At 34.3% G+C, this 25,008-nt stretch overlaps 1 protein-coding gene across 3 annotated transcripts in view; it reads left to right on the forward strand.

Moving 5' to 3' along the window:
• The window catches only part of COP1 (COP1 E3 ubiquitin ligase), a 251,325-nt gene that overhangs the window by 193,481 nt on the left and 32,836 nt on the right, over nucleotides 1–25,008 (forward strand). The gene's annotated exons all lie outside the window — the stretch shown is intronic.

Here is a 25,008-nt window from a genome sequence, read left to right on the forward strand (position 1 = left end):
ATCCCAGATAAAATTCAGAGTTGTAGAAAGACATGAAAATAGTTAATGTGTAGCATATCTAAAAGTATATTGACTATATAAAACAATAATGCCTTGTTGGGTTTAAGGAACATAGAATTAAATACTTGACAATAAGGGAATATAAGTCAGAAAGAAGACAAATGTAATTAAAATATTCTCAAGACCTTGGGGGTAAAAGTATTATTAGGCTGATAAAGATGCATATTGTAGTTTTTAGGATAACCTCTAAAATAGTGGACCTTAAAGAGTACTCCCCAAACTAACAACATCAGCATCACCTGGGAACTTGCTATATCACAATGAAATGATGGAAAGCAAAATTCTAATAGCTCACTTCATTACTGTTTCAGATTTAAATTTTGTGTAACAGTCACAGTTCTAGACACTCGAGATAAGCAGTGAACAAAACAGTAAAAAAAGAAAATTCTTGTCCTTTTAGGGCTTATAATCTTATGTGGTGGGGGAGGCAACAAGCTAAGTAAGTTATCTTAGAATGGATAAGTGCTGTAGACCAAAACAAAGCAGGAAAAGGGGATAGGGAGTGCTGGGATAGGGGGTTGGTTGCAGTTTTCAATTGGTGGTCACAGAATGACTGAGTACCTGAGTTAGATCAAATACTAGAAGGAAGTGAAGATGTAATCCATGTGTAAATTTGGAAGGAGAGTATTCATGGTAGAGATAACATTTCAAAGGCCTTTAAGAGTGTGATTAGTGTTTGAGGAGTAAGAAAGACCAGTGTTGCTGCATTGCAGTGAGCTAGGTGGAGAGTAGTAGGAGATGATTTCAGAGAGGAGATGATTGCAGAGAGGTGATGGAGAACCAGTTTCAATAGAGTGTTTTTCAGCATTTTGAGAACTGTGGCTTTTACTGGAAGCTAGTTGGGATCCATTGTAAGATTTTGAACAGAGAGCAATACAATCTGACTTGAATTAAAAAAAAAAAAAAATGAGTTTGGCTGTTGTGTTAAGACAGGCTATGAAGGTGTTAGGGGTAGAATTAGGAAGACTATTTAGGAGGCTGTTGAAATAGTCCAGATAAGATATAACGGTGGCATATCAGTAAGAAATAATCGGATCTTGTTCCTGTTTTGAAGGTGGAACCAGTAGAGTTGCCAATAGATTGAATGTAGAGTGTCAAAGAGTAAAGTCTAGGATGATACCAAGGTTTTCTGCCCAAGCAACTTTAAGATTAAAGTTGCAATTAATTAAGGTGAAGAAAATTGCTAAGGAACTGTCTTGCGAGAGAAGACCAGGAGTTGACTTTTGGACTGGTTAACATTAAGATGTTACTAAAAAATCTAAGTGGAGATGTCAGGTTTGGAGTTCTTAGGACATTTTGGACTGGTTAAGTGATATGTAGTCAGTAGCTGTCTTTACTGTAGAGAAACCAAACATTTACTTGTCTTTCTAAGCTATATTTCTGTCCTTCCTAGTTATGATTATAGGAAAAAGATTAAGGGAAATTATGAAATAGCTTAACTTAGTGATTCAATTTTTTTTTCCCTTAGGTTTTAGACAAATATAAAGTAGCGTCTTAATCTTCTGTGTAAATTATGATAGTGATTTAGTCACAGGGCTTGAAAGAGAAATTACGAGTGACTGATAGAGGAAGGGGCACAAATACAAATAGTATCTCAATTTTAGAAAAATTTAGTATATTTTCCTACACACTTAAATTTTTGTCCAGCCTTTTTTCACTTCATACAACCTAGGCAGATAAATTTCTTTTGGGCCTCCCAGATGACAATGAACCAGTAATCACCACCAGCCCTGTTTTAAACCATCAGCCAAACTCATAAGACCTACTCTCTTTATTTCTGCCATCCTGCATATAAACTTCAAAGAATGTTGCACACCGCTCTTTAAGATTTTCGTCAACTTCTTTGTAGCCTTTATTGGGTCTTCTTCATTTCACAGCACTATGTAAGTTAACGGTCAGCCAAACTCATAAGACCTACTCTTTTTATTTCTGCCATCCTGAATATAAACTTCAAACAATGTAGCATACCACTCTTTAAGATTTTCACCAATTTCTTTGTAGCCTTTATTGCATCTTCTTCATTTCACAACACAATGTAAGTTAACAGCATGCTTCTCTTCTACCTTCCCGTTTACTATGTGGTCTCTCTACTTGTGTTTTAAGGCTTAAAATTTTTACTTTTAGTTATTCCCGTTCAAAGACAGACCATTCCTTATGCTGCTGTGTTGAAGCCATTATGTTAAAGAACAGCACTGTCCTTCAGAGTTTATCATGTAACGCAAACAGATGAAAAGCCTATACCAAATATTTTACTAAAGTGTTCTGATAACCTTGGTTTTTAAAATACAGGTTCACACCAAATTTATTATTTATTTCCTTTAACAAATTTGCATGTCTAGCCCTTTTCCTATTATTGGTATGGGTAACCATTACAGACAGTGTGAATGTTTTATTTTTAAATATTTAAACTGTCTACGCTTGTTTCTTGTCCTCTCAACATCACCCCCCCTCCATTGTATTCCTACCCCACATGTACTTAAAAAGAAAGTTTTTGTTGTTGTTTATTTTAATCTGAGAGATGGTACTTTGTTCCTTATCTCTTGTCATTTTTTTGTGGTATTTTTCCTGTGTCTGAAGGGATTTTTATTCAGTCATTTAGGGTTTGCTGACATTTCTTTTGTCCTTTGTTCCTTATCTTTGTCTTGCAAAGCTAATGGCTCTAGAAATTCTGCCACTACCTCTTTACTATATTTAATTTTCAGTTTTTAGTTAAGTTTTATTTGAACTCTAGTGAAAATATATATTTGCTTTGTTTTTTTTTTTAAAGAATTATTTATTGTAACTTAAATCCTCTGAAGAACATATAGAAAATGATAATGGTTATTCTATACTAATGAATAATGCAGAATTCTTCATTTTATGTTTTACTTTTAGTTTAGTATCTTAATTCATTTGAAGATATCTGAAAGAAACTTTTGTAGTTTAGAGTTATTAGCATAAAGATGTTCTATCGTTGCCTGATTCTTAGGTTGTTTGTTTTTCTTTAAGAATAAGTTTTATTTGCTTTGCTCATATCAGCATTAACTTTCATGGTTTTGTTTTTATAAACCTGTTAGAAATAACTACTTGGAATATCATATAAAGCTTTACCTTTATGTAGGTAATGGAATTTAATTTCCTCAGTGGTTATTTTAAAAAATAGAGAACTTGATCACACATTTAACTTGCTGTTACAAAAGAAATTTACTATCCATTTATTTAAAGAAGCAATTGTAAATTCTAAAACTGTTTACTTGAATGTATTATGTCCATATGAGATTGTACATCCAAGGATATTACAATTGAATGATTTATACTGTCCTTGAAACAACTGTGGTTTGTTTTATTTCTATACATAGCCTGCCATTCTGTACTTTTGAATATAGGGAATGGTGGGCCAGAAGGCTACCATTTGAATTCATTTTCTAATTCTACTTCCTTGACAAGTACCCCATAATTTATTTGGCTTCTTGTGTCCAGATATAGTCAGCTTTTACTACCTGATACTTATTGGAACAGTCATTATCTGGATTAATAAAATGTATAGATTATCAACAGTCCATGTTAGGTGTAGCTTCAACTTTTCTTTCTAAAGTGTTCTATTTATTTACTCAAGTTCCTGACAAGTGTACATAACTTTTTTTCTTCATTCCATGGCACTCCGAATTCTAAAATCAGGAGAACATTGTTGTACCTAAAAAGCAGTACGTGATATGGTCTGGGTAACCATAATTATCCTTTAGTTAATTTATAGTTGATTCCAACTAAAATTTTTAGCAACTTTATCTTAAGAGAGTGTGGAGTCAGAGTGGATCTTCTTGGGAAGAGCTTTGGTGGCTCCACAGAAGGGGAATAATGTCATCTACGAACATTATCTCTCTTTTTTTTTTTTAATGGTTAGTGATAACTTATTCAAAGAAACGTAAACAATTACAAATGAATTCATGTATGCTTCAGAGAATTTAGAGCCCAGACATAAACCCACACATCTTATGGTCAGCTGATTTTTGTCAAGGATGCTAAGTCCATTCGATGGGGAAAGAAGAGTCTTTTCAATAAATGGTGCTGAGAAAGTTGGATTTCCACATGCAGAAAATTGAAACAGGATCTATGCCTCACACCATATACAAAAACAAATTCAAAACAGATTAAAGACCTAATGTGCAAACTAAAACCATTAAATTCTTAGAAAGAAAAGCAGGAGCAACACTGTTAGTTCTAGCTTTTACCAATGCAGTGTTTAATAACAAAAGCACAAACAGTGAAAGACAAACTAAATAAGTGGAATCTCTTAAAAATTAAAAACTTTTGCTCATCAAAAGACTTTACCAGAAAAGTAAAAAGACAAGCTACTGACTGAGAGAATCTTTGGAAACCATATATCCAACAAGAATCAAATAACCGAAATATATACAAAGCTTTGACAGATTAACAACAAAAAGACAAATAACCCAGTCATAAAATGGGCAAAGGACTTGAATAGACATTTCACCAAAGAGCACTTTCAAATGGCCACCAGGCAAACGAAAAGATGCCCAGCGTCATTAGCCATCAGAGAGATACAAATCAAAACCACAATGAGATACCTTTTCACGCCCACGCGGGGGGCGGGGGGGCGCTGAGATTTAAAAAAAACTGAAAATAACAAATGTTGGGGAGAATGTGGGAGAATTGGAACCCTTAACCATTGCTGGTAGGAATGCAAAATGCTACAACTGTTGTGGAAAATTGTGGCAGTTCCTCAAAAAACTAAAAATACACCTACCATAAATCAAAACAAAAAAAGAAACCAAACCTGTTGTCGTTGAGTTGATTCTAACTCATAGCGACCCTGTAGTTCAGAGTAGAACTGTCTCACAGGGTTTCCCAGGAGTGGCTGGTGGATTCAAACTGCTGACCTTTTGGTTAGCAGCCAAGCTCTTAACCGCTGCACCACAATTCCACTGCTAGGATATACCCAGAAGACTTGAAAGCAGAGACTCAAAAAGAGACTTGTACGCCAATGTTCATTGCAGCACTATTCACGATAGCCAAAAGGTGGAAACAACCTAAATGTCCATCAACAGATGAATGGGTAGATAAAATGTGGTACATGCATGCAATAGAATACTACTCAGCCAGTAGGAGAAACAAAGTCTTGATACATGCTACAGTGTGGATGGAGCTTGTAAACATTATGCTAAGTGAAATAAGCCAATCACAAAAGGACAAATATTGTATGACCTCACTTATATAAAAAGATAAGAAAAGGCAAATGTATAGAGACCAAAGTTTATTAGTGGTTACCAGGGGTTGGGGGGGAGGGGAAAAAGGAGGTTAACGGTGATGGAAAAATCGCATTGATTGAAGGTGGGGTTGTACAGCCAATTGTAATTGCTGTCAATAAGATGTACATCTATTAAAAGTTGGATTAGCAAAAGTTGTATGATATGTCGTAGAGTAAAACTGGAGTCTGTTAAAATTAAGTAAAAAAAAAAAAAATACAAAGAAGAAAATAAAGTATTTTTCACAGAAATAAACCATATTAACATTTTAATATATTTATCGTCATGTAATTTTTCCAATCACATAGCTATTTTCTTTTTTTATAAAATGTTTTCTATATTACCATGTATTATTTTTTTCATTTTTTCCTTTGTCACGAACATTTCTTGTATCTAAATATTTTTTGAAAAGACTATTTTCAGTGGCTGCATATTATTCAAGTCTAAGGATTTACCATACCTTGTTTAGCTGTGGTGTTATTGGGCATATTCAAGGTTACAACTTTTTACTATTACGAATAATGCTTCAGTGAACATCTTTACAATAAATCTTTGAATTTGTAATCATTTCTTTAATTAAAGGAAATGAACAGTTTTAAGGGTTTTGATTAAGATTTATAGATTATCTTTCAGAAAGTTTATTTCCATTTGCTTTTGTACCAAGAGAGTCAGTAGTTCCACTTTCCCCATGCCCATAAAACATAGACTGTAATGCCAATATCTTTGCCAGTTTGATGGAGAAAAATTATTGGGTTTTAGTATAAGTTAGTAAATTTGAACATTTTCTAAGTTTATCAGTTGTTTGCACAAGCAGGTTTTTTCTTTTTTTTTTTTTATGTTAACTTAGCTACAACTGTAAGAATTGTCTTGTTTTTTGAAATGAAATTTTTGCTTGAAAGAGAAACACCATGGAACGGAGATATGGTAGTAATTGTGGTCCTTTGGAAATTTGGTATTAACAGTTCAGAACTATTCCACTGTCATCCCACATCTACCTTGAAAGCAATGGTACAAAGTGTAGGTAAATTAAGAACAGTACTCTTTATTCTTAATTTCTGTCCTATCTTTTTATCATCACTGCTTTATTTAGAGCCTGAAGTTAGGTAAAGGAGATTATATATGTTCTAAGTCTATGGACCTGAAACCAATGGAATGAAATATAAAGTGATTCAAGACTCTGAGTGACTGTCTTTCTTTTTAAGTGATTATGTCTGTTTAAAGGGACATCATATTTTTGGTGGGAGCAGATTCTGAATCCGTAGTAACTCCTGCTGAGAGTGTAGGTACCTGATCACTTCCTCTTAGCTCTGAACCACATCATACATCCTTACTTAGTCTTGAACCACCAATCCTAAATAGGTATCTAATGGCAAAAGTGGAGTCACTGGGTGTGCAAACCGTTAATCACTCAACTACTAGCCAAAAAGTTGAGGATTTGATTTGCTTCTGAAAGGTCACAGCCTTGAGAACCCTGTGGAGAAGTTCTGCTCTGACACATATGGGGTTGTCATGGTTTGGAGCTGACTCAACAGCAACTAAGAACAAGAATGGGAAAAAGCAGTCAAAAAAGAACGGGAAAAAGGACTCTCAAGGCTCCTGTGTTGTTCTTGGGTGCCATCAAGTTGGTTCCGACTCATAGCGACCCTATGTACAACAGCTCCCATAGCTCTTTAAAAGTAACAATGTATAGTCTATTCTCAGAAAATCCAGTGGCCATTAAGACTAAGGATGATGTTTCCTCTTAAGGGTTGAGACTTCAAGAATCATATTACAAGTTTCTGTAATTCTAGAGTGAGGGAGTCAGGATGAGTTTCCCTCATTTCCTCCCTTGAAACCAAGTTTAGCAAAACTTAGCCTGGGAACCCTTCACCTATATGTATTGTCACCCATCCTACACAAAGGTATGACTGTATTAGATGAGAGCACCTTTGTTTTCAGTCATACATGAATAACCACATACTGAAGTGTTTGAGTAAAACTTTTTCTTAAGGAGATCATCTTTTCTTTGCCTAAATGTCTCATGATTTATATCTTTTTAAAAAATATTTGCTGAATAAATTAATGTATTGCCTTATACTATTATTTGTGTTTATGTCTCATATTCCCTGCTACCCTGCAAACTCCCTGAAAAAAAGACTCCATAATGTAGTGTTTTGAGAGCACAGAGTCTGGGGTGAGGCTATCTAGGTTCAAATTTTAGGTTTCCCACTTACTGGCTATATGATTTTACTCAGTTTCTTACCTGCACTGTGCTTTGGTTTCCTCATCTGTAAAGTGTTGATGATAATAGTGACCTACCTTTTATGGGTGTTCTGAATTTAAAAATGTGTTAATAACCATAAAGTGTTTAGGACAGTTTCTAGCACATAGTAAATGGCATGTAAGTGTTTGCTATTATCATTTATTTTTTTAATTACTCTTAACTTTATGCAACTTGTTTGTGCATAATACGTAATATGTATTTTTCTAATGAATGAGTAACTCCTCAGACTTGTCTTTTAACTTGTTTTTTGCGTAACTAATTAAAGAATAATTAATTGGAACTAGAAAAATGCTAGAGTAGAAGTGGCAGATAGTTCTAACATCTAATAGACTAGTTTGAAACTTAATGGTGTTATCAGCACTACATCAATTTTAAGAAAACTGGTTTATCTTACATCAGCCATTCATATGTTCCTATATAACTATTTCAGAATTGCCATTTTGCCCATTGGAATATAATATCCAGGCTTTTGCCTATTTTCAAAAGCAACAAAATTTTAAAATGGGGGCAGGTATAGAGAAATTGTTATTTATTGTTGGCTTAATATTTTTGTTAGATTGTAGCATGTTCTTCTTTCTCTTTTACACTAGCATTATTTCACAATTCAGTCTTCTCTCAAAGAGACTTAACATATCTGCTTTTCTGATTTATGTAAGTTTTTATCTAAAAAATAGGCATCCTTCTCAGATTTCTTAGTAAACTCTTTCTGTATAAAGCATTAAATTTCACTCAACTAGGGGAGTAAAGAACATTTGAAAAATCATTTAGTACTGTAGGCCAATCTGCTGTTGTATTCTTAAAGTACAAAAGACATGTATAATAAAATTTATTTAAACCTGATTTATCCTCAAAATGACGTGGGGATCTTTAAAAACAGTAAGAAAGCAGTGCTATTCTTAGACCCTTGAATTCATATTTGGGACAGGAAGAAGGGGTAGAAGTTTAGAGATCTGAATTTCAGAAGTTCCCCAGATCTCCTTGGGAAGTTATATGAACAATTAGGTTTGGGAATAGTTGCATTACACTACTGGGAAGAGGTTTGTTGTGTGTAACAACCCAGAGGCCTAAATGGTTCTCAAGCATCTGCTAAAGAAAAACAGTGAATAATTGTAATTATAAATATCTAATACCTCTTGGATTTTGTTGCTGCCTTATCCACCTCAGTAAGAAAAACGCAAAAAGTGAGATGTGATCTTTTCTTTTTCTTTAATTAAAAAATGCTACACTTAATGGTTGCACAACATGGAAAAATGTAATTCAGTGTCATTGAATTGTAAATTTCAAAGTTGTTATATTGGCGAAGGTTTTGATGTATATATTTTTACCGCAATTAAAAAAAAAATACTACCCTTAAACTTCCCATACTTGTAAGGTTACTTTTTATCCTAAACTCTTCTGTGAGGACTGAAAAGACAACACAGGAATTTCTCTTTCTTTCTTCCCTGCTTCATTTCTGTTTCTTCTCTCCCTTTTATCTTTCCTTTCCTTTGTTTCCTCTAGCTGGATGGTTTATAACACTTTAGAAAATTTTCCTGACTGGAAGAGGGCCAATCTCAGTGAACTCTTGTCTGTCTTGGACATGGAAGGAAAGAAGATTCTGAGCATGGACCCTGACTTCCAGGAAGACTATGGCCTCCATCTCCTCCTAACTGCCTCACTCTTCCCTTAGTGTCCAGTTTAGAGGGAATTGGGGAGGCAGAAAAGGGAGGAGACAAGCAGGCGGTGGAAAAGTGAGGCAGATGCGTTATTTATTTCTTAGTAAATTACCTCAAGTGTAAATTTTCCTTACACTTAATGTTTACTACTGAATGGTCAGCCTTTGGGAAAACATTAATTGCATTAAATATTTTATAGTGAATATTGTAATGAAATTATCAGAATATGATTTATGGGTTCTGCTATCCAACATTTTAAATATTTCATTATTATCATTTTTATGTTTATTATAATGGAACGTGACCTATGTTAGGATGGTTCTTATGTATTTCTTATTATTAAATCTTTAATTTTTAATTCCGTTTTTCCCCTTGAGAATTATGCCAATTTTGAGGCATGGAATTGATATAAAGCTTTAATTTGCTTGTGTTTTTTGTTGTTTTTAGTTTTTTCTTTTTTTTTTTCAGGAAAAAAAGATAATATATTAATTTGAGAGTACATTCTGAATTATGCCATTAACCTATAAATAATTTTCACTATTACCCCACTATGCTTAAAAGCATCCGAAATATTTTGAGATGAGACGGATTTAAATCTAGTTTCTAAATGTTTGTCTTTTGGTAGTTGCTACCAAATTTCCACAGTGGTTGTGGAAAGGAGAGTGATGCTGGGTATAATTTCCTTGACTTAAAAGTTTTTAATGAATAGTGCTTGAATTGGTTGTATATGCTAAAGTGTATGTAATGGGAAAACACAATCATTAATTTGTGATTGAATAAAAATATATTTAACAATTACTTAAAGCAGAATTAACCAAACAAAAAATGAAATTTCTTCTCTACGAAACGGACAGCAGCTATTTGAGAAAAGTGTTTCTCTTTGGAAAAAGAAACACTTTTTTTTTTAATTTCTACTGCAGTTTGTCTTTAACCCCTGTTAATATTGTTGTGATCCTTATAGGGATGTATGCCTTTCGTATTTCTTACTCCATTATTTCTTTAAAAAATTAAGTCCCCTTTTATTCAGCATTTTTCCAGTCGGTAGTTGGCATTGACTGTTCCAAGATGGTAGAAAAGTTATTACTGCTGAACATAAGAATAATTTGATTATCTGGATTAAAGAAAGTTCAATCTATTGTAATTGCTGCAAAAAAGCCGTTTAATTTTGTGCCTGTTTTCGTTAGTCTCTGCTACTGTACCTAAGCAGATAACTTGTATGGAAATATGGAGTCTTTCTTTAAGCTGTGATAGCCAAACACAGTGAAGATGAAAACAGAAAATGAATCTAAATCTTCTGGTTTAAATGAAAAAGCATTCACACATTATTGAAAATGATGTAATTTTCATGCTTATATTTGTCAGTCGTGCTTATATTTGGTCCTGCTTAGTTGGTCATGCTTATAATTGTTTTCAGGGAGGCAGTCGGTCATGTTTATATTTGTCTTCAAGGAGGTCTTTGGCTTTTTGATGAAGGTAGGAAGCCTTGTGTATCTGTCATAAAGTAAGTCAGACTTCAAGATTCAGTTCCTGTTTTGTTAATTTATTATTTTAAATCATAAGTATCTAGAACAGTGACTTTGAAACATATCTTTGTGAGTTGCTTTCCAGAGATTAATAGTAGTGGTTTGTTGGAGTTTTCTGTTTTATTTTCTCTTTTAGTCTTTTTCATTTCTAACAATATTCCAAACATTGGTTTGTTCTAGGAGACCCAGGAGTTTATCTTTTTACAAATAATAATGTTATTAAGAAGACATTATATCACTCAAAAAAAAAGGCTTTAAATCACTTGATAAATAAGAAATGAACTATTTTATTTCATGCCAGACTGTCTAAACACCTTTGACTAGTTTGAAATATGTAACTGAATATATGTAGCCCTTATTTTTAGAAGCCCAGGATAATTCAGATTTCACAAATAGTACATGTTCTTTTCTTACCATTTTTTAGAGTTTACAAAGTGTTTTCACCTGTGCATTTCCAGTACGCCCTCATAACAATCTTCATAGGCAGGGGTTTTGTCTCCATTTTATAGATGAGTAAACAGGTCAAGTGACTGACTCTCACTCAGCTAATAAGTTACAGAGCTGGAACCTATATTCAGGCCTCTAGTCTCCAAACTCTGTGCTAATTAAAACCAACCATATCTGTAATTCACATGATTTTCCCTGGTGTTTGTACTAACGGAAGACTGTAGTGCTATAAAAAAAAAAAAAAATTTTTTTTAATAGCATAGATTAATCCAAAATGTCAAATAATAAAAATAGATAATTGGTATAGAAATTTATGTAGGTATTTACATTTTAAAACAAATAATCTTATATTCTGAAAAGACTCAATATAAAGTAAAATAAAGGAGAGTTTATACCTCTCCCAATTAAGTTAGCTTTGCAGCTTTAAAGTTCAATAGGAGTCTCATTTCCTCAAAATTTTCTGTTTCGTACTCCTAAGCCTCTTGTGTTTTGCTGAATGTTTAATATCTGACAACTGTTTCCCTTTACTAATAGAAGCATAAATTTTTAGTTCAACTAATAAACCAAACTTCATTTTTACCCCATACATAGCACATTCACCAAAATGTCGACTGTCTGAGAAATTCTTTGGTTTGCAGTATTTCACCTCTTAAATTCAACTTCTAAACTCATTTACAAATAGAGTAACTTCCTCTGATTCTAAGATGTCCTTTGTTGTTGCTAGTTGCTATTGAGTCGATTCGAACTCATGAAGATCCCATGTGTTACATAGTAGAACAACTCCGTAGGATTTTCTTGGCTATAATTGTAATGGGAGCAGATAGCCAGGCCTTTCTTTTGCAGTGCTGCTGGGCGAGTTCAAGCCACCAACCTTTAGGCTAGCCCCAAAAAAACAAACCAGAGCTGTTGCTGTTGAGTCAATTCCAACTCATAGCAACCCTATAAAAATAAAAATAGGACAGAGTAAAACCTCGCCATAGGGTTTTCAAGGAGCGGCTAATGGATTTAAACTGCCGACCTTTTCGGTAGCAGCCAAGCTCTTAACTACTGCGCCTCCAGGACTCGTTTTAGGTTAGCAGTCACATATAAACCATTTACACCACCTAGATATCCCTTAACCCCAAGGAAAGAACCGCTCTGCCAGCTGGACAGAACTTACTTAAGACTAGAAGTTTTCTTGATGTTGAGAAAATGGGACAAAATTTCCTAAATACAATTTTCTAAGAGAAATTGAATTTTCTTTCATTATTTTTAGGAATCCTTATTAAGCAAATTGCAGCAGTCCCCCAGGCACTGTGCTCTAGCATATGAATGTTTTTTCAATAGCAGTGGTAAGAAAAAGAAACATAATTCATTTGTAAAAATTTGTTGTTTTGAACCTCTTTTGTTTCCATGCTTTTTTACTAATTTACTCTTAACATAATGTTTCTGTTACTGTAATTACTGAATTACTTACTGCATTAAATTGGAAACTTTACATTGTCAGCAAGTGTTCAGATAGACTCTTATTGCAACAGATTAGGAAGTTAGAAATATTTGCATTTATATTACATCTTAATGACACCCACTTCTGTCATATTCCTCTAATGAAGGCCTTCTGTTCTAATCACTTAATATTTGATAAGATTATATGAGATAGGGAAACTAACAGATATGCTTTTTTCCTTTCTAACATTGCTCTGAAGTTTTGACTGAGCAGTTTAAACCTACATGTAACATAATAAATTGATGCAGAAGCAGTCAGTTTTCTAACTATATAACTATAGTCTTTAAGTGTTTGCATCTCTGCTTTCTTCTTCCTGCTTTGTTAATACTGAAATACTAAAATGAGTAGAATGGATGGTAATTCTGCCACTTCAGACTAAATCAGAAAAAAACCAAACCCAGTGCCGTCGAGTCGATTCCGACTCATAGCGACCCTATAGGACAGAGCAGAACTGCCCCGTAGAGTTTTCAAGGAGCGCCTGGCAGATTCGAACTGCCGACCCTTTGGTTAGCAGCCGTAGCACTTAACCACTACGCCACCAGGGTTTCTGAGTTATTTGATATGACTAAGTGGTTTTTCAGAATTGAACCATTTTTAAAGTTTTTTATTAAATCAAATGTGGACATTAGTTGGATTAGCAGTTATTTCATCTGCTTACTGTTTAAGACCCTTAAACGCTGTTTGATTCCTCTAGTACAAAATTCTTAACTTGGAGTTCATGGACCACCTACCCCACAAGGATCTCCAGGGCATTCTTTGACCCACTGAAATCATGTGACAAAGTTTGTCATGTACATGTGGTTTGCTTTTCTAGGAAGAGAGTTTATACCTTTCATTAGATTCCCAAAGGAGATCAAAACATTAATAATTAAGAATCAGTGCACAAAATATGTCTACAGTCTGTCACGTAGGCCTGATAGGACTGCTAATTAAATTGTGCAAAAGGTAAGTGCTTGACTACTAGCTGAAAGGTTGGTGGTTCGAACCTACCCAGAGGCACTTCTGAAGACAGGCCTGGCAATCTGTTTCCGAAAGGTCGTACCCTTGAAAAACCTCTATGGAGCAGTTCGACTCTGTGCACTTACATGGTTGCCATGAGTCAGAATTGACTTGATGGCAACTAAAAACAACTACAATACCAGTTACTAAAGGTTATATGTGCTCATTCTCTTACCTCACTTTGCAATTGGTTGATTTTATATAATTTGGTAGACTTAAAATGAAACAAAGGAAAACATCACACTAATCGTGATATAGATCTTTATTTTCGTTCTTTTCCTCTACTCCTTCCATTTTAGATTCCTGTTGCCTATTATTTTAAAAAGAGAGGATTTGAAATTTTAGACAAGTCATTTTGCCTCTCTCAGTTGGTTTTATTTCTCTTGTTTTCTAATTGCTTAGATTAGGACTTTCAGTTCAATGCTAAATAATAGTGATGAGAGTAGACATCCTTGTCTTGTTCCTTACCTGAATGGGAACGCTCTTAGTCTTGCTGCATTGAGTAAGGTGTTAGCTGTGGGGTTTGGGTTTTTCATAATGCCCTTTATTTTATACTGAGGAATTTCCCTTCTATTTCCTGCTTCTTGAGTGTTACCCTAAAAAGTTGTTGGATTTTGTCAAATGCCTTTTCTGCATTGATTGAAATGGTTATGTGATTCTTTTGTTCTGTTAATGTGGTATATTGCATTGATTGATTTTCTAGTGTTGATCCCTCACATTTATGGGATAAACCCCACTTGGTCACTGTGTGTAATTCTTTTAATATACTTTTGGATTTGATTAGCTAGTATTTTGAGGATTTTTACATCTGTATTCTTTTTTTTTTTATTCTTAAAGGATATTGTTCTGTAGTTTTCTTCTCTTGTGGTGTCTTTTTCTGGTTTTGGTATTGGGTGATGCTGGCCTCATAGAATGAGTTAGGAAGTGTTTGCCTTTCGTCTGTTTTTTGGGAAAGATTAAGAAGATCATAGTCACTTCTATAAATATGTGGTCAAATTTTCCAGTGAAGCCATCTGTCCAGGGCTTTTCTTTGTTGGGAAGTTTTTGATTACTTATTCAGTCTCTTCATTTGTTAAGGACCTATTGAGATATTCTATTTCTTGTTCATAAATTTCTTCAATGTAAGAAATTTATGCAGTTCTAGGAATTTTACCATTTCCCCTAGGCTATCTAATTTGTTGACATACAGTTGTTTGTAGTATTCTCTTAGATCCCTTTTTATTTCTTGTAGGATCAGTTGAATGTTTCCACGTTCATTTCTAATTTTATATATTTGCATCTTGTTTTTTCTTTGTCAGTTTAGCTAGATGTTCGTCAATTTTATTGACCTTTTCAAAAAAGCCAACGTCTGGTTTTGTTGAATCTATTTTTTTTCTGAGCAAATAATCCGAGAAGCTGGACTATATGAAGAAGAACACAGCATCAGAATTGAAGGAAGACTCATTAACAACGTGTGATATGCAGATGACACCATCTTGCTGGCTGAAAGCAAAGAGGTCTTGAAGCATTTACTAATGAAGATCAAAGACTACACCCCTCTATGTGGATTACACCTCAACATAAAAAAAAAAAAAAAAAAACCCTCACAACTGGACCAATAAGCAACATCATGATAAATGGAGAAACGATTGAAGTTGTCAAGGATTTCACTTTACTTGGATCCACAGTCAGCGGCCATGGAAGCAGCAGTCAAGAAATCAAATGATGTATTACATGGGTTAAATGTGCTGCAAAAGACCTCTTTAAAGCGTTGAAGAGCAAAGGTGTCACTTGGAGCCTTCAGGTGCACCTGACCCAAGCCATGATATTTTCGATCACCTCATACGTGTGCAAAAGCTGGACAATCAATAAGGAAGACTGAAGAATCAATGCCTTTGAATTGTGGTGTTGGTGAAGAATGTTGAATATACCGTGGTCTGCCAGAAGTCTTCTGTCTTTGAAGAAATACAGCCAGAGTGGTCCTTGGAAATGAAGATGGTGACACTTCATCTCATGTACTTTGGACATGTTATCAAAAGTGACAACTCTGTGTAGAAGGATGTCATGTTTCATAAAATAGAGGGTCAGCAAAAAAGAGGAAGACCTGCAACGAGATGGATTGACACAGTGGCTGCAACAATGGGCTCAAACATAGCAATGATTGTGAGGATGGCATAGGACCAGGCAGTGTTTCGTTCTATTGTACGTGGGGTCTCTGCGAGTCGGAACCAGTTAAACAGCAACTAACAACATCATTTTTCTCTTCTCTATTTTATTTATCTATGTTCTGATTGATGTTATTTCCTTCCTTCTGTTAGCTTTCAGCTTGGTTTGCTTCTTTTTTTTTTTTTTCACTAGTACATTAAGCTGTAAAAGTAGGTTATTGATTTTTTTTTTTTTTAATGTTAGCACTTACCATTGTCTGTTTCCCTCTGATCACTGCCTTTGCCGTATCCCATAAGTTTTGGTATATTGTACTTTCATTTTCATTCAGCTGTAATTTTCCGGTTTCTCTCTTGATTTTTTAATTTGACCCATTTGTTGTTTAATAGTGTGTCATTTTATTTTCACGTATTTGTGTATTTTCCAGTTTTCCTTCTGTTATTAATTTCTGGTTTTATCCCATTGTGGTTGGAGAACATACTTTGTATTATTTCAGTCCTTTAAAATTTCTTGAGACATGCTTTGTGGCCTAGCGTATGATCTATCCTAGAGAACGATCCATGTGCACTGGAGAAAAATGTATATGTGCTATTATTCAGTGGAGTGTTTTGTAAATGTTAGATCTAGGTGGTTTATAGCATTGTTCAAATCCTCTATTTCTGTATTGATCTTTGTAGATGTTCTGTCCATTATTGAAAGTGGTGTATTGAAATCTCCAACTATTATTGTAGAACAGCTATTTCTTCCTTTAATTCTCTTAGTGTTTGCCTTATATATTTTGGGGCCTTGATGTCAGGTGCATATATGATTGTAACATCTTGTGGATGAATTGACCCTTTAGCATTATATAATCTCCTTCTTTGTCTATTATAACAAGTTTTGACTTAAAATCTATTTTGTCTGATATTGGAATCACTACCCCCAGCTCTCTTCTGGTTACTGTATGCATGAATATTTCTTTTCATTCTTTTATTTTCAAGCCGTTTGTGTTTTTGAGCCTGAGATGTGTCTCATGTAGACAGCATATAGTTGGTGATGTTTTTTATTCATCTACCAGTCTGCCATTTTATTGGAGTGCTTAATCTGTTTACATTCATGGTAATTAAGGAAGGGTTTACTACTGCCATTTTATTGTTTTTTGTCAGTCTTATACTTTCTTTGTCCCTCATTTCTTCCAGTACTGCCAATATTTGTGTAGTGTTGATATTTTATAGTGAAACATTTTGATTCTCTGTTCCTTTTGTGTGTATTTTTAAATTATTTACTTGTGGTTACCATGAGAATTATATTTCACATCTTATATTTTTTATCAACCATGTTTAAATTGATAGCAGTTTAATAACTTCAGTAATGTGTAATTGCTCTATTCATATATCACTCCCCCTCCCAAGTATGTTGTGTTTATCAATTGTTATATCTTTCTACTACATGTGCCTTGTAGCATAAATATGTACTTACAGAACTATAGTTTATGAGTTCATGCTTGTATTTTGCAGATCCTTGCGGCCATTCTTTGCCTACATTTTAAGAGTTCCTAACAGAGTTAAGTGTAGATTTCTAGTTGCTTTGCTTGGCATTCGTGTGGGAAAGGTCAAAATCTTAGACCTGCTCATGCCACCATCTTCTCACCCCACATGAGTTTTTTTGGATGGAATAATATTGATAACAAAAGATGTAGGTCAGTTGTGAAGAAAATGCAGCTTCAGTACATTTTCAGTGAGTAATGATACCCTTGGGGATTTCTCAGTAGGATTTTTTGTTTTGGTTTGGTTTATTTTTAGTGGGTGAGATTCAGTTTTCATCTCTCTCAAAACAAGTAGGAAAATAGTTTTACCACAGTATTTGTTTATCAAGTATTTTTACCTCATTGTTAAACCAGAAAGCCAAACCAAACCCATTGCCATTGAGTCAACTCCAGTTTGCAGTGACTTTACAGGAGAGTAGGACTGCGCCATAGCGTTTCCAAGGTTGTAAATCTTTACAGAAGCAGACTGCCACATCTTTCTGCTCCCTTGGAGAGGTTGATGGGTTCAAACCACTAACCTTTTGGTTAGCAGGGGCTGCTTAACCACTGTACCACCAGGGGTCCTCTGCATTGTTAAGGACACATATAAAAACAAAGATCTTCATCCTAAGTCTTAAAATTTGGAAGGCATGTTTTTTATGTAGAGTATAAGAAACTAACACAGTGTTCTTTTAGTATCTAATATTTTCTTCCTTATACATTTCTGAGAAGTTATTCAAATGCAGTACCTCAGATAATAAGATGTGTTTTTCTGACCTTTTCCCATCAAGGTTACTTCCTGAATAGAATATTCCACCTGACAGGAAATTTTTGGTAATAAGTTTTTGTATGTTTTTTTCTTTTTAAAATACTGTGAATGGCAGATTTAGCTGAGTAAGTGGATTAAAATTTGAATTTGAGGTCCTAGAGCTAATAGATTATTTTATTAATTTGACCTGCTAGTTCTCCCTTCCCGCACAATCCCTGTTCAAAATATATATATTTTTTAAATTTTACTTAGAGCAACAATCAAACTTTAAAAAGTATCAATGATTCTCCAGTACAAGCCTAAACTCAGCCTTTTAGTGAGGTAGAACAGTTTCTGTTTCCACTCTAAATACGCAGGTATTTGTGTATACGTACAAGCACATTCATAAACTTTTCAAAGACCATAGGAATCCTTTCATTGAAAGTAGTAGTATTCAGTCCTGCCAAAGCACATGGTATCTTACTACTTAACTTCATTTTCCCCTCCTCCATTCTTTTTCTCCTTGAAAATGTTTTGAAGTCTTCTGGGGAATCAATGTATCAGTAAAAAAGAGTGATTGGTAATTGCTTGTCACACTGTCTAGCTTTGTTCTCTGTGACTGCTTTTGAGAGAAAAATCGGTAAGAGCTGTTCATGAGGAACTTTTAAAGCATTTGAAATGAAAAGTTAATGAACAAAAAACATACAGCAAACTTTGCCTTGCTTATACATTCCCCTAATCAGTACCATCTATTTTCCCCACTTCTAAAAGGCACATCCAAAAGGAACAAGTACTTAAGACATAAGCCAGCCCTCTAATTTTTACTTAAATTCGGCTCATGATTTTTTTTTTTTTTTCCTTAATTTTTCTTGAGATTTTCTGTTTGACATTTGGGTTATTTAGAAGTATGTTGCTTGGTATCTATTTTTGGGGATTCTCTAGTTATCTTTATTTTCTTGATTTTTATTTTAATTTTGCTATGATCTGAGAACATACATTGTATGATTCCTATTAAATTTAAATTTTCTTTTATGGTTCCCAATATGGTTTGTCTTTGTGTATGTTCCATGTTCAATTGAGAAGAATGTATATTCTGCTTTTCTTAGGTAGGATGTTCTATAAATGTCAAGTTAATTTGGTAATAGTATTTTGGAATTTTTTTTAATATTCTTGCTAATTTTCTATGTAGTTTTTCTATCAGTTATTGAGAGTGGAGGTATATTAATTGTTCAGTTACCTATTTCTCCTTCTTTATTCCATCAGTTTTTGTTTTGTTGTTCAGTGTTTATGTATTTATAATTGTGATAGCTTTTTGACGGATATTGACTTTTTGTCATTACTAAATGACTTTTTTTTGTCTTTAATAGTATTTCTAGTTGTACGATCTATTTTGTTTTATATTAATATAGCCATATGATTACTGTTTACATGTTATATCATTTCTCCTTTATTAAATTTAAATGTATGTATATTTTTAAATGTAAGATGTATCTCTTGTAGATGGTATATAGTTGGATCTTCCTATTTTTTTTCCTAGTTTGACGATTTATGCCTTTTGATTGGTAATTTTAGACCATTCACATTTAATGTAAATATTGATGTTGTTGATGTATATTAGTCATTTTGTTGTTTGTTTTCTACCTGTGCTGTGTTTTTTGTTGCCCTCAACACACCTTTGACTGCCTTCTATTATACTTATTTTTCTAATTTTTTTTATCTTTTTGAATGTTATTTTTTTAGTGATTGCTCTAGGGATTAGAACATGCATTTTAATTTCTCACAGTCTTCTTCAAAGTAATACTAATATAAATTCAGTAAAATGTAGAAACTTTGTTTCCACATTTTTTGTGTCATTATTGTCATATATATGACATGTATTTAAAATCCTTACTGATTTTCTGCCTACTTGCTGTATCCATCATCAAGAGAGTATTATTGAAGTCTCCAACTATAATTGTGGCTTTTCCGTTTGTCCTTTTTAGATCTGTCAGTTTGCGCTTTATGTATTTTGATGTGCTATTGTTAGGTGCATACATTTAGGTTGGATCAAAATCTACCGTATTGCTAACTGCTTCGTTTTTTTGTTTGTTTCTTTTTTCCCACTTTTTCTGCCTTCTGTGAGTTTTATTGAACATTTTTTTATGATTCCCTATTGTCACCTCTTTTAATTTATCATTTCTACCTTTGTTTTAGTGATTGCCCTAAAATTTACAATATACGTTTTTGAATAACCTGAGTCTATCTTCAAATAAAAGAGCCGTGGTGGCGCAGTGGTTAAAGCAGTTGACTGCTAACTGCAAGGTCACTGGTTCAAAACCACCAGCGACTCCACTGGAGAAAGGTGTGGCAGTCTGCTTCTGTAGAGATTTACAGCCTTAAAAACCCTATGGCAGTGGGTTTGGGTTGGGTCTTCAAATAACATCGTATTGTTTCAAGTGTAGTGTAAGAATCTTATATTCCCAATTTCTCCCTTCCATCCTTTGTGCTACTGTTGTCATATATTTTACTTTGACAAACACACAGTGCATAATGTTACTCATTTTGCTTTAGTTTTTTTCAGAAAATAAAAAAAATGGTTTTTTTTAAGAGCAAATACAAATAACATTATCTTCATTTTGTTTCCAGTGTTCTTCATTTCTGTTTAAATCCAGATTTCTAACCTGCATCGTAAGTCTTGTACAAGGAAAACATCCTTTAACATTCCTTGTAGAGTAAGTCCGCTGGTATCCTTCATATTTTTAAGGATATTTTTGTGCTCATAGAATTCTGGGTTGACAACCCACCCACCCACCTCCCTCCCCCCAGCTCTTTAAAGATGTTAACACCATTGTCTTATTGCTTACATGGCTTTTCGGAGAAGTTTGCTATAATCCCTGTCCTTGTTCCTCTCTAGGTAATGTGTCCTTTTTTTTTCTCTGACTGCCATCAAGATTTTCTGTTTGTCTTTAATTTTCAGTGTTTTATATGTGTTATGCTAAGGTGTGGATTTCTGTGATATTTGGCCTGCTTGGAGTTCTCTGAACTTCTTGAATCTATAGTTTGATGTCCATCGGTATTCCCAACATTTTTTCAAATATTTCTCCAGCTTTATTCTCTCTCTATGTACCTGGGATTCTAATTATGTGTGTATTAGACTGTTTGATATTTTACCACACCTCTTGGATGCTCTGGTTTGTTTTGTTCTATTTTTCACAAACAGACTTCTGTGTGTTTCATTTTAGGTAATTTCTATTGTCTTATTTTCTATTTCTGTTGTCTTCTTTTCAGGTGTAATTTCTATTGTCTTATTTTCTATTTCTGTTGTCTTCTTTTCAGGTATAACCTGTTCTTCCCTTTACTGTATCAAGTTTGCTGATGATACTATCAAAGTCATTGTTCATCTCTGTGGTTTTTATTTCTAGCATTTCTATTTGATTCTTTCTTATAGTTTAAATCTCTCTGCTGAAATTACCTATCTGACCTTATACATTGTCCATCTTTTCCAGTAGATCCTTCAGTGTATTAATCGTAGTCATTTTATTTCTGATGGTGCCGACATCTATGTCATATCCGAGTCTGATTTAATGATTGCTTTGTTTCTTTGTACTGTGTTTTTTCCTGTCTTTCTAGATGTCTTACAATTTTTGTTTTAAAGCTGGACATGTCATATAGGACCGAAGATACTGAGGTAAATACTGTAATATGCTTGGAGATGAGTATACCTTTCCTTTTACTAGGTCCTCAGTGTGCGAATGTGTTAAACTAGTCATGATTTAGATTGTTTTGAAGTTTGTTGTTAAAGTAGTTACCTTCAGTGCACCACAGTATCAAATTTTTCTAGTGATATTTTCTGTTTAGGGTGTGTGCACTAATATGACAGAGGATTTTTCTCAATGCATTCTCTTTGCTTGGGTTTGAGTCTTGCTTTTGCACTGCTTCCCAGAAAGAATTTGTCTCTTGCAGCAATCCAATGCTTGTTTATTTGGTGGGGGTGGTTAGAAGAGAAGGGGTATTCTTTGATTTTGAGTAATCCTCATTCTAAGTCAGGTACAGTAAACCTGAATCTTGGGCATGTGCACTTCGCAGTTGTTTCTGCCCTTCCACCAAGGATATAGCCTTTTTGTTTCCTGTTCCCCTTCCTGACCTGCAGTAGGTTTTTTTACACAGTGTCCCAGGCTACAATTTTGTTGTCATTTCCTTTACATACTAATTTTTTTATACCATAGAGGACACAAGGAAGAGGCAGTAGTTTTGGCAGTGATTGCTGTTCCCTCCTCCAGCCACCAACACAAACTTTCTCAGGATTCTGCCTAATCTTCCTTGGTGGTGGCCATGGAGGAGAAAGCTGCAAGAGGGTATAACCCCCGTTCCCCATGTCTATAGCCCCCAGGGGCTCTACACTTTGTAGCTAGAACACACTCAGCCTTTAGCAATTTAAAAAAAATAATAATTTTAGCTAAATTTTCCTTCTTACATAGCCAAGTCTATCCCTGGTAAGGAAACCCTGGTGGCATAGTGGTTAAGAGCTATGGCTGCTAACCAAAAAGTCACCAGTTCAAATCCACCAGGCACTCCTTGGAAACCATATAGGGCAGCTCTGCTCTGTCCTAGAGGATCACTGCGAGTTGGAATCAACTCGATGGTAATGGGTTTGGTTTTTTGGTTTTGGTTTTATCCCTGGTAAGCAAATGCTTAGATACTGTCTCTCCCTGCAGGCACCTGTCTCCTCAGATTTCATATTGTTTTGCCCAGGACCTCAGTTCTCTAGTAGGTTCAAGAAATGTCATTAATTTGCAGTTATTCAGCTTTTTTCTTGTTGTAAGCGTTGGAGTAATGCTCTTTCCAGTTCTGTCCATCTCTGAGCTTGGCCCCTGGACTCTCTGTTAACTCAGAACTAAAACCATTCCTGAAGCTCACTCTTCAGACAAAGATTAGACTGGACTATAAAATATAAAATAACACTCATGAAGAATGTGTTTCTTAGTTCAAGCAGATACGAGAGACCAAATGGGCGGCTCCTGTCTGGAGGCAGAATGAGAAGGCAGGAAGGGACAGGAACTGGTTGAATGGCAACAACCGTTAACACTGGTATTACTTCTACAAATACAAATATAAGGTTGTTTTTTTGTTTGTAATAATGACATTAATTATCTTAGGTTTGCCTCTTGCCATTGCTCAGCAAACTTCTGTACTGCATTAAAAGAGTAAATAGACATTTTCTTTCTTAAAATGTTTAAGGGTAGTTACTATTTTCATAATATAGTATAATATATACCAGAAAAATTAAACAGCTCTTTCATATCTTGTATTTTTCTTCCCATTGTTTATGTTGCTATTACTCTAGCTCTCACTCACACTGTCACTTGTACTGTTGCCATCGGTACTGCCTCCTCTTCCCGTACCACATGTGATTGTTCAATCTAGCGACAAAAGTAATCTCTGTTACAAAAGACAATTTAGTTTCTGAATTGCTAGTAACAATGAAATTATCTATTTGAAATTTGATTTCTAATGAAGGTTTCAAAGCAAATTTAGCCAGGAGCTAGAATTTTAAAAAGTGTTGGAAAAAAATTAAACTATTGAGAAGTTGTGTGTGTGATGCAATTTTAAACATCAAGAACTTTTTAATTATTTAGTCTCAAATAATGGATGTTTCTTTAATAAGTCATTTGACTTTTTATATTGAGCAGACATGTGAAGACACGTTTATGCCAATTTGTCATTCTATTTGTGAATCAAGGTAATAACTTGAAATTTAAACAGTATAGCCTATTACAATGATTTACTATCACATGGAAAATGTTGAATTAATGTTTTTTATTCACTGTAACCCTACCCTATGGCATTTCATGAATTTAAAATCAAATTTACTTACATATGGAGTTTGACCATTTCCTTTCAGCCTAAAACTCCATAAACATTATTGTTGCATCTCGTCTTTTATCTTCCTTCTTGTTATTCATCAGATGACAGTAGTGCTTTCTTTAAAATATCTTCTGTATTTGTCTTCTCCTTTTCATTCCTGCCTTTCATCTCCTCATTCCATGTCCCTTCATGGATTACTTCCAACAACTTGTGTCCCTTTCAAGCTGTGTTTATACACTGTATCAAATGTCCTTAATCTTTAGACATAGGAATTCAGATAGAGTCAAACATTGCTTGTTACCTTAGATTGACCCCAAGTCGTTCAGAAAAGTGTATTTCAAATTAAGAAATCTCATTTAATTTCAACTTGTATATTTTGGCTGTCATTAATCATTAGGGGAAATTTTGCTAACTGTATTATCTGAACTTGTTAATTATTTAATTTATTTCACTTAAGAAACCTTTATCTAATTTAAACATAGCATTTTACTTCCACTGTCAAATAGAGTCTTTAAGAAAAATTAGCCCAGTTAGCTTTTGCTTAGATACTCTGCTTTTTTATGTTTGAATCTTCACAAAAACTCTTACAAAGTGCCTAAAATACCTGTTTTGTTGAAGAAGTTAAGTCTCTGAAAGGGTCAAGCAATACTGCGGCAGAACCAAAATGAAGATCCAAGTCTCCAAGTCTTAATTTCACTCTTGTTTTTACTGTGTTATATAATATCCCCTAAAATAGTACAAAACCGCTTTACCAGAGTATTCTGGAGGAATTTGCAAATTGTGCCTATATATATATATATATATATCATATTGTTAATCAGCAATGCAGACTCATTTTTACCCATTGGGTATGCCATTGCAAACACAGTGTTCTTAAGCTTTATTCAGAATCCAGAGGTATTGATACGTGATGGAAGTTGTAGGTGCCTGAAGATGATATTTGAGTGCTGTGTGGCTAGGACAGTTAGGCTGCTGGGGTGGTTTGGTGAGAAAGGAGAAGACATTAAATTTCCTTTGGAAAGTGTTGGGAATGAGAGGGGGGGTGAATGTAAGTAATGTTTATATGTGTCTCAATTCTCCTTCCCTTGTCCTTT

Source organism: Loxodonta africana, chromosome 25 (assembly GCF_030014295.1).
Source record: "Loxodonta africana isolate mLoxAfr1 chromosome 25, mLoxAfr1.hap2, whole genome shotgun sequence".
NCBI classification, from domain to species: domain Eukaryota; kingdom Metazoa; phylum Chordata; class Mammalia; order Proboscidea; family Elephantidae; genus Loxodonta; species Loxodonta africana.